This window comes from Eptatretus burgeri, chromosome 19 (assembly GCF_056783735.1).
Source record: "Eptatretus burgeri isolate ZD-2024b chromosome 19, Ebu_testis_v1, whole genome shotgun sequence".
NCBI classification, from domain to species: domain Eukaryota; kingdom Metazoa; phylum Chordata; class Myxini; order Myxiniformes; family Myxinidae; genus Eptatretus; species Eptatretus burgeri.
The window spans coordinates 261,534-268,273 of NC_140979.1; the positions used below are offsets into that span (position 1 = coordinate 261,534).

The window sequence follows — 6,740 nt, forward strand, 5'->3', positions numbered from 1 at the left end:
ACACCAAAGATGTCAACGATTGACTGTATCCTTACTGTTCAGGTCGTCACTAAACACAGACGAGAGCTTCGGCAGGGGCTGCTTGCAGCCTATGTTGATCTCTGTGAAGCGTTTGATTCAGTGAATCGGAATGCCCTGTAGAGGATTCTTGGTTTTCGTGGGGTGCCACCAAACCTGATCAATCTGATGTCTGAACTCGACTCTGGTACTGAGAGTGCTGTGAGATGTGGTCGTACCATCTCTGACTTTTCTCGACTTGTTACTGGAGTTCGTCAGGGGTGTGTACTGGCCCCACACTTTTCAGCGCTTCTATGGACTGGATTCTGGGGAAGATGTTGGAGAGATCACACCGTGGTGCATCATTTGGGAATGTCAACATCTCTGACCTTGATTTCACAGATGATGCAGTCATCTTTGTGGGGATTCTAGATATCCTTTTGGAGGCCCTTGAGGTGCTGAACGAGGAGTTGGAGCCACTGAGATGACGGGTTTCCTGGGTCCAGACGAAGATCCAGGCTTTCAATGACATCTTGGATGCTGCTATCTTGTCTGTGCCTGTTTGTGGCGAGGATGTTGAGGTCGTGGAGAGATTCACTTCCCTTGGCAGTGATATTCATGTCTCTGCTGGCTATGAGCCAGAGGTCAACAGACGTCTGGGTCGGGCCTGGGGAGTCATGGATTTATTGTGTCACGGGGTGTGGCGCTGCCGGTACCTCTGCAGGACGACAAAGGTCCGAGTCTTCAGGTACTTGGTGCTTCCAGTCTTGCTCTATGGATGTGAGACTTGAAATCTGACCAGGGATTTGAGACGGAGACTTAATTCCTTTGGCAGCAGGTCTCTTTTTTGGTACCAATGAGATTTGTTACCTGCATAGTCTGTGAGCATCAGCTGCGGCTGTATGAACATGTGGCTCGTTTTCACAGATGCTGATCCTGCTCACCAGATTCTCTCAGCGGGTGATCCTCGTGAATGGAGGAGGCCAATGGGCTGACCACGTGTCTCGTGGTTGCAGGAGGTTGTTCAGCATCTCAGGGAGATGGGGATGAGCCAGGCATCTGTCTGGGGGGATGGCCAGACGGAGACCCCTGGAGTACTGGAGGAAAGTGGACGTGGAAATGCGCTACTACGGTGCATGCTCCCATACCTGACCTGGCCTGACAGGTGAGATATATTTAATTTCTGGCAGATATTGTTGCGGGCCGGGGGTCGTGTGAGAAGACCACGAGGTGGGGGAAGCTATCTGGGCTCCTACCAGACTCCCGGGAATTGTAGGCCGTCGCACACGGATAATTCCGTGACGCGGCGGGTCGCTTAACCGACCGTGAATGCCAATAACTCAACCGCATTACCTGGGGTCCTCCCGTCTGAGTTAATCGGGTTCCCTAATTAATCACGTGATTTAATTACCGGGGAACACGCCCTCGCTACGCCTTGTCCGAGCCGCATCACTCTCTCGGATCACGTCACCACATCCGATGCAGCCGAGCGACACTACCAAGGACGTACCGGTTAAAAGGAAGTGATCGTTGGCAATAAAGTCCCGGCTAATCTAGGATTCGGACCATGCTGGATCAATGGAAGAAAAGACAAAAACGAGCTGGGAATATTTCCAATAATAATTTATTAACAATGGGCGAGGAATGGTATGTGGTACGATTAAGATTTATTGGGGTGTGTTGTGCAGAGATAGGGCAGAGAGGTGTGGTGCAGCAAATAAACAAGCAACTTACAAAAGCGGACACAGAGCAGACTTAACCTGAAAATAATAATAATGATAACAACAACGATCTTCACTTACTTAAGCAGACAGGCGCCAGGACACACACACACACACACACACACACACACACACACACACACACACACACACACACACACACACACACACACACACACACACACACACACACACACACACACACACACACACACACACACACACACACACCCCGATGAACAGGGAGTATTGAAACAAGAAGGAAGGGAAGTTGAGGCTACGATCTCAGTACCTTTGTACTTGATTGCACGCCGTGCCACTGATTCGTTTCGGGTTGGGGGGAGGGGAAACGAAGGAAAACGAGCTATATAAATTTTCCCTTGATGGAAACGAGCTTTTAAATTTGGACGTTTCAAGGTGAGGTTTCCCGAAATCTTGAATGAGGTTCTGAAGGAGCTTTTCTTGATGAACCAAGGCTTTGCTGAGAGATCTCACTGTGAGCTGGTCGATGGAAGAAAAAAGTGATGCCACCACCCTGAGAAGTGGAAGAAGAGGAAGGAAGAAGTCGGCAGCATGAAAATAGGTTATCCATCTATATATATATATATATATATATATATATATATATATATATATATATATATATATATATATATATATATATATATATATATATATATATATATATATATATATATATATATATATATATATAACAGCGAAATGTTTTTGTTTGTTACCTGACTGCTTTGAGCTCTGAGTACGTCTGTTAATTACAAATTATTGAAATGTGAGTTGGTCGATTGATTGATTATGTAGTTTTGGAACGTTTGTCCATTTAATCCTTGCTGATGGAATGTATGACTCTTAATTATGAACCAATTACGGGTTGGAACGTCTTAATTATGAATAATTACTCATCGAATTGTATTAATGACACAAAACCACACAAAACACCATTCAAAAGACGTCCTGGCGAGGGACTGCAATATCTGATTACCCTCTCTTGTTAAGCCTCCCCGATACTCCCGCAGGATAGGGAAGATTGATTGCTGTTATAGGGGTTGTTTGTGCAATTTGTACACCCCATCTTTTTTGCAATTTCTTCTCTGAAACTGCACACACGATTTTGATGAATCTTGACCACAACCTTCATCACCCGGTATGCACCAAAGTTTGTTCACGGTATAAGTTAAACGGGCCTTATGGGGGCGTGGGTGGGGGGGGTTGCTCCCCAATGTAGGTGCTTCTCTTCTCAGAAATTACACACACAGTTCTGATTCAACTTGACCACAACCTTCATCACCCATGAGGTAACAAAGGCTGTAAACAGGATTTGAAAAATCGAGGTCTGAGGGGTCTAGGGTGGGTTTCCCCTGTCGAAGAATTCTCAATTCCTTCTGTATACTTGAGTCATTTATTAAAACAAAACATATGCAAACATGAACATATCGATATGGAGAATTCAGAGGCGCTTCATAAAGTCGCATAGCCTTCCTCTGATTCTGCTGTACATACATGGAAACTTTGAATTCTTATATAGAATTTAGTGAGACAATGTCTGTTCATCCTCCAGATATGCTGACGCCACAGCTGATGTTTTTGGGGTTCAGGGGAAATAATCACACAGCTTTGTGGCAGTAGCCATCTGGAGGCCAGCTTAATTTTGCAGGGATGAAGAATATTTTTGACCTTAAGTTTGATGGGAGTTTTGGTCATTATTTTCCATTTCATTTTCCATTTTCCATTCCATTTCAGCTGGACTCTTGTTTCCAGACAGACTTTCAGGCACTAGTATACAATTATTTATTGATAAGAATCCCTCAATCAATAAGACAAATAAAATATGAGGTGATTGTATTATCTTGAATGAAGATGAAAGATTATTTGGAAGGCCAATCTGTTTTGGGGAACAAGGCATATTTTTACTTTTCAGACTGGTAACCTTCTAATACAGTCAAGGGATATAAGGTCATTTAAAATGCGAACATGTATTATAACCAGAGTTGGTGTCAAAGCCACCCAATGCTCGCCTGTTTATACATTTATCGTTTTTAAAAGACAAGTCTAATAATTAATATTCTTTATAAAGCATTGTCGTGAAGTATAATTATAAAGCAATATATGTATTTGTATATTGTTATCAGTAACAAGAGCGCAAGTGAGCACAATATACGCCCGAACAAGAAGGTAGATACAGAATTGTGCTACTACATGGAAAACAGCATCCTGGTTGCAATGACAACCACTTTAGATGACGAACGTATGTCGCGACACACCGTCTCCACAGTCTGTACCTATGTACCAAATATGAAACGTGAAAGTTGAGAACTTTGGGAGTTAGAGTGGGGACAGGAACGGACGGAAACAGCATCCTGTTTGCCATGGCAACCACTTTAGATGACGAACGTATGTTGCGACACACCGTCTCCACAGTCTGTACCTATCTACCAAATATGAAACGTGAAAGTTGAAAACTTTGGGAGTTAGAGTGCGGACAGGAACGGATGGAAAACAGCATCCCAGTTGCCATGGCAACCACTTTAGATGACGAAGGTATGTCGTGACACAACGGCTCCACAGTCTGTACCTATGTACCAAATATGAAACGTGAAAGTTGAAAACTTTTGGAGTTATAGTGCGGACAGGAACGGACGGACAGACAGACAGACGGACAGACGACTGGTATCACATAATACGGTATCGCATAATATCACAAAATCGAACAATTTTTTTTGGGGGGGGGGGTTGGAAATCACTTAAAACATGTAGAAATGGCCAAAAAAATGTTTTTCTCGAAAAAAAAATTTTTTGGGGGGGGGGTGGGACCAAGTCCAAAATCTAATGGCATGATCCTTGGACCATACCTTACCCCGCCCCACCAAGTTTCGTCGAAATCCGTCGAGGATTTTTTAAGTAATGCAAAAAATTTAACATTTTCACGCTGACGCTCACGCCGGGGGTATCGCTATAGCCCCCTGTTCTTCGAACAGGCGAGCTAAAAATAGTGTGGTAGATAAAAACATTAGAAAGGAAACTGGAGGGGGAGCACTCGGGAGAGTGCAAAACCTCCGCCGCCAATACTGCTGGGTCACTCAAGTGAACCTTATATCTTATTCATTAAATATGTCAACAGTGCTTACAGTTATAGTTCTTTTCTCCAACATTTTTTTTTGGGGGGGGGGGTTGGAAATCACTTAAAACATGTAGAAATGCAAAAAAAAAGAAATCGAAATTTTGTTGAAAAAAAAGTTGCAAAATTGTTTCTTTCTCTAACAATTATTTTTTGGGGGGGGGGTTGGAAATCAATTAAAACATGTAGAAATGCAAAAAAAATGTTTTTTTCTCTAACAATTTTTTTTGGGGGGGGGGGGTTGGAAATCACTGAAAACATGTAGAAATGCAAAAATAAATGTTTTTTTATCTAACAAATTTTTTTTGCGGGGGGACCAAGTCCAAAATCTAATGGCATGATCCTTGGCCCATACCTAACCCCCCACCAAGTTTCGTCGAAATCCGTCGAGTTTTTCCGTAATACAAAAAATTTAACATGCTCACGCTCACGCTCACGCTCATGCCGGGGGTATCGCGATAGCTCTCTGTTCTTCGAACAAGCAAGCTAAAAATATACATGTTCAAGCACATAGATGCAATAAGCATGTTGTATTTGAGTACATTTCACATAAAAGAGTTATAACAATACATTGTGCTTTTCCAAAAAAACTAAATTTTTCAAGTTAATTTCAATCAAGTTTAATTGGCAAAATTTTATTTTTTAATATTTTTATCACCTTCAAACCCATTATGCTAATTTTGGGGAAATTTGCACTGACACCCCCCAAAATATGTATTTGCTGTCTTCTCCGAAAGACACAATTTCAATGACACTTGATCAAAACATTCACCAAAATTTCTTCATGACGTTAAAATATTGTTACGGTTGTGGAAATTCACAGAACACCATTCAGGTTTCCCAGAGATCAGTTATGTTGATAAGTGTGTGTTCAGTTTCGATTTCCCCACCGATGTCTAAAGGGAATTATTCGTGGAACCGGGCTGTGATCTTTGAAGGAGTATTATTCTTTTGCTATCTTTATTTTGGAGCAACCGTATCTCAACAACCACAACCGCATCTCAACAACCACAACCGCATCTCAACAACCACGCCATCCCCACCACAGTGCCAACCACGACATCTCCTCACTATCTCTGCAACATCATTTCCACAAACGAACAACATCGCCTCACCTTCATCTCCATTGCGCCGCCATCTTTTTGCCAGCCACGGCGAATCCCAACGAACGGTATCTCAGCCGACAGGCGCGGGGACTCCCTCGTTGGGGCGGGAGCCGATGATTTCCATAACGTCCGCTCTCTCCGCGTTTGGCGATGAGCTCGGATCAAAACACCAAAAGGGGCGGAGCCAGCGGGGGATGAAAGGTTGAAGGTGGGAGATGAAACTCACCCCCCCCCCCCCGACCCCATAAAATGGCGCGCTGGAACGCCAAGCGAGCATTCTGTCGGGGATCGCAGTCTGTCGGGGTTTGAAGTCTGTCTGGAGTCGGGGTGGAGAGCGCCAAGGTTCGAGTCCAGTGGAGGGCAGTCGGGGTCGTCGGAGCGCAGCGAAGCCTGGAGCGCAGCCAAGCCTGCAGTACCGTGCCGAACTGTGGGTCGGTGGTGACGGCCGGAGAGAAGTCGCGAGCCAGCGAAACGCGGACGACGGAGCAAACGCTGAGGAACGGGTGGGCTCAGAAAAGAGCATCAACTCTTGAAAGAGCAAAGGCCCGTCCGTTTCTCTGAGGCGTCGTCGGATAGGCCTGGACCAACCGAGTCGCCATTACACCAAGTACTGTGTTGACGGAACATCGAGAGTCGCCCAGCGAGTCAACACGAGGGTGGCAGGTAACCAGCCCGGTCTCACGGAGCTCCTTCGGTCTCCAAAGCTCCGCGAACATTAAAGGCCTACAGGCCCTGTTCTTACCCTTTCCTTTCCTGGGGTTTTCTTTGTATGAAAGTTGTGGC

The 6,740-nt window shown here is 44.6% G+C and overlaps 1 pseudogene across 1 annotated transcript in view; it reads left to right on the forward strand.

Moving 5' to 3' along the window:
- LOC147008337 (uncharacterized) overlaps positions 1-6,740 on the forward strand; it is an 88,007-nt pseudogene that overhangs the window by 5,150 nt on the left and 76,117 nt on the right. The window contains exon 2 of the transcript XR_015053397.1: positions 925-1,162. The product of XR_015053397.1 is annotated as an uncharacterized LOC147008337 (transcript). The remainder of the gene's footprint in view (positions 1-924; positions 1,163-6,740) is intronic.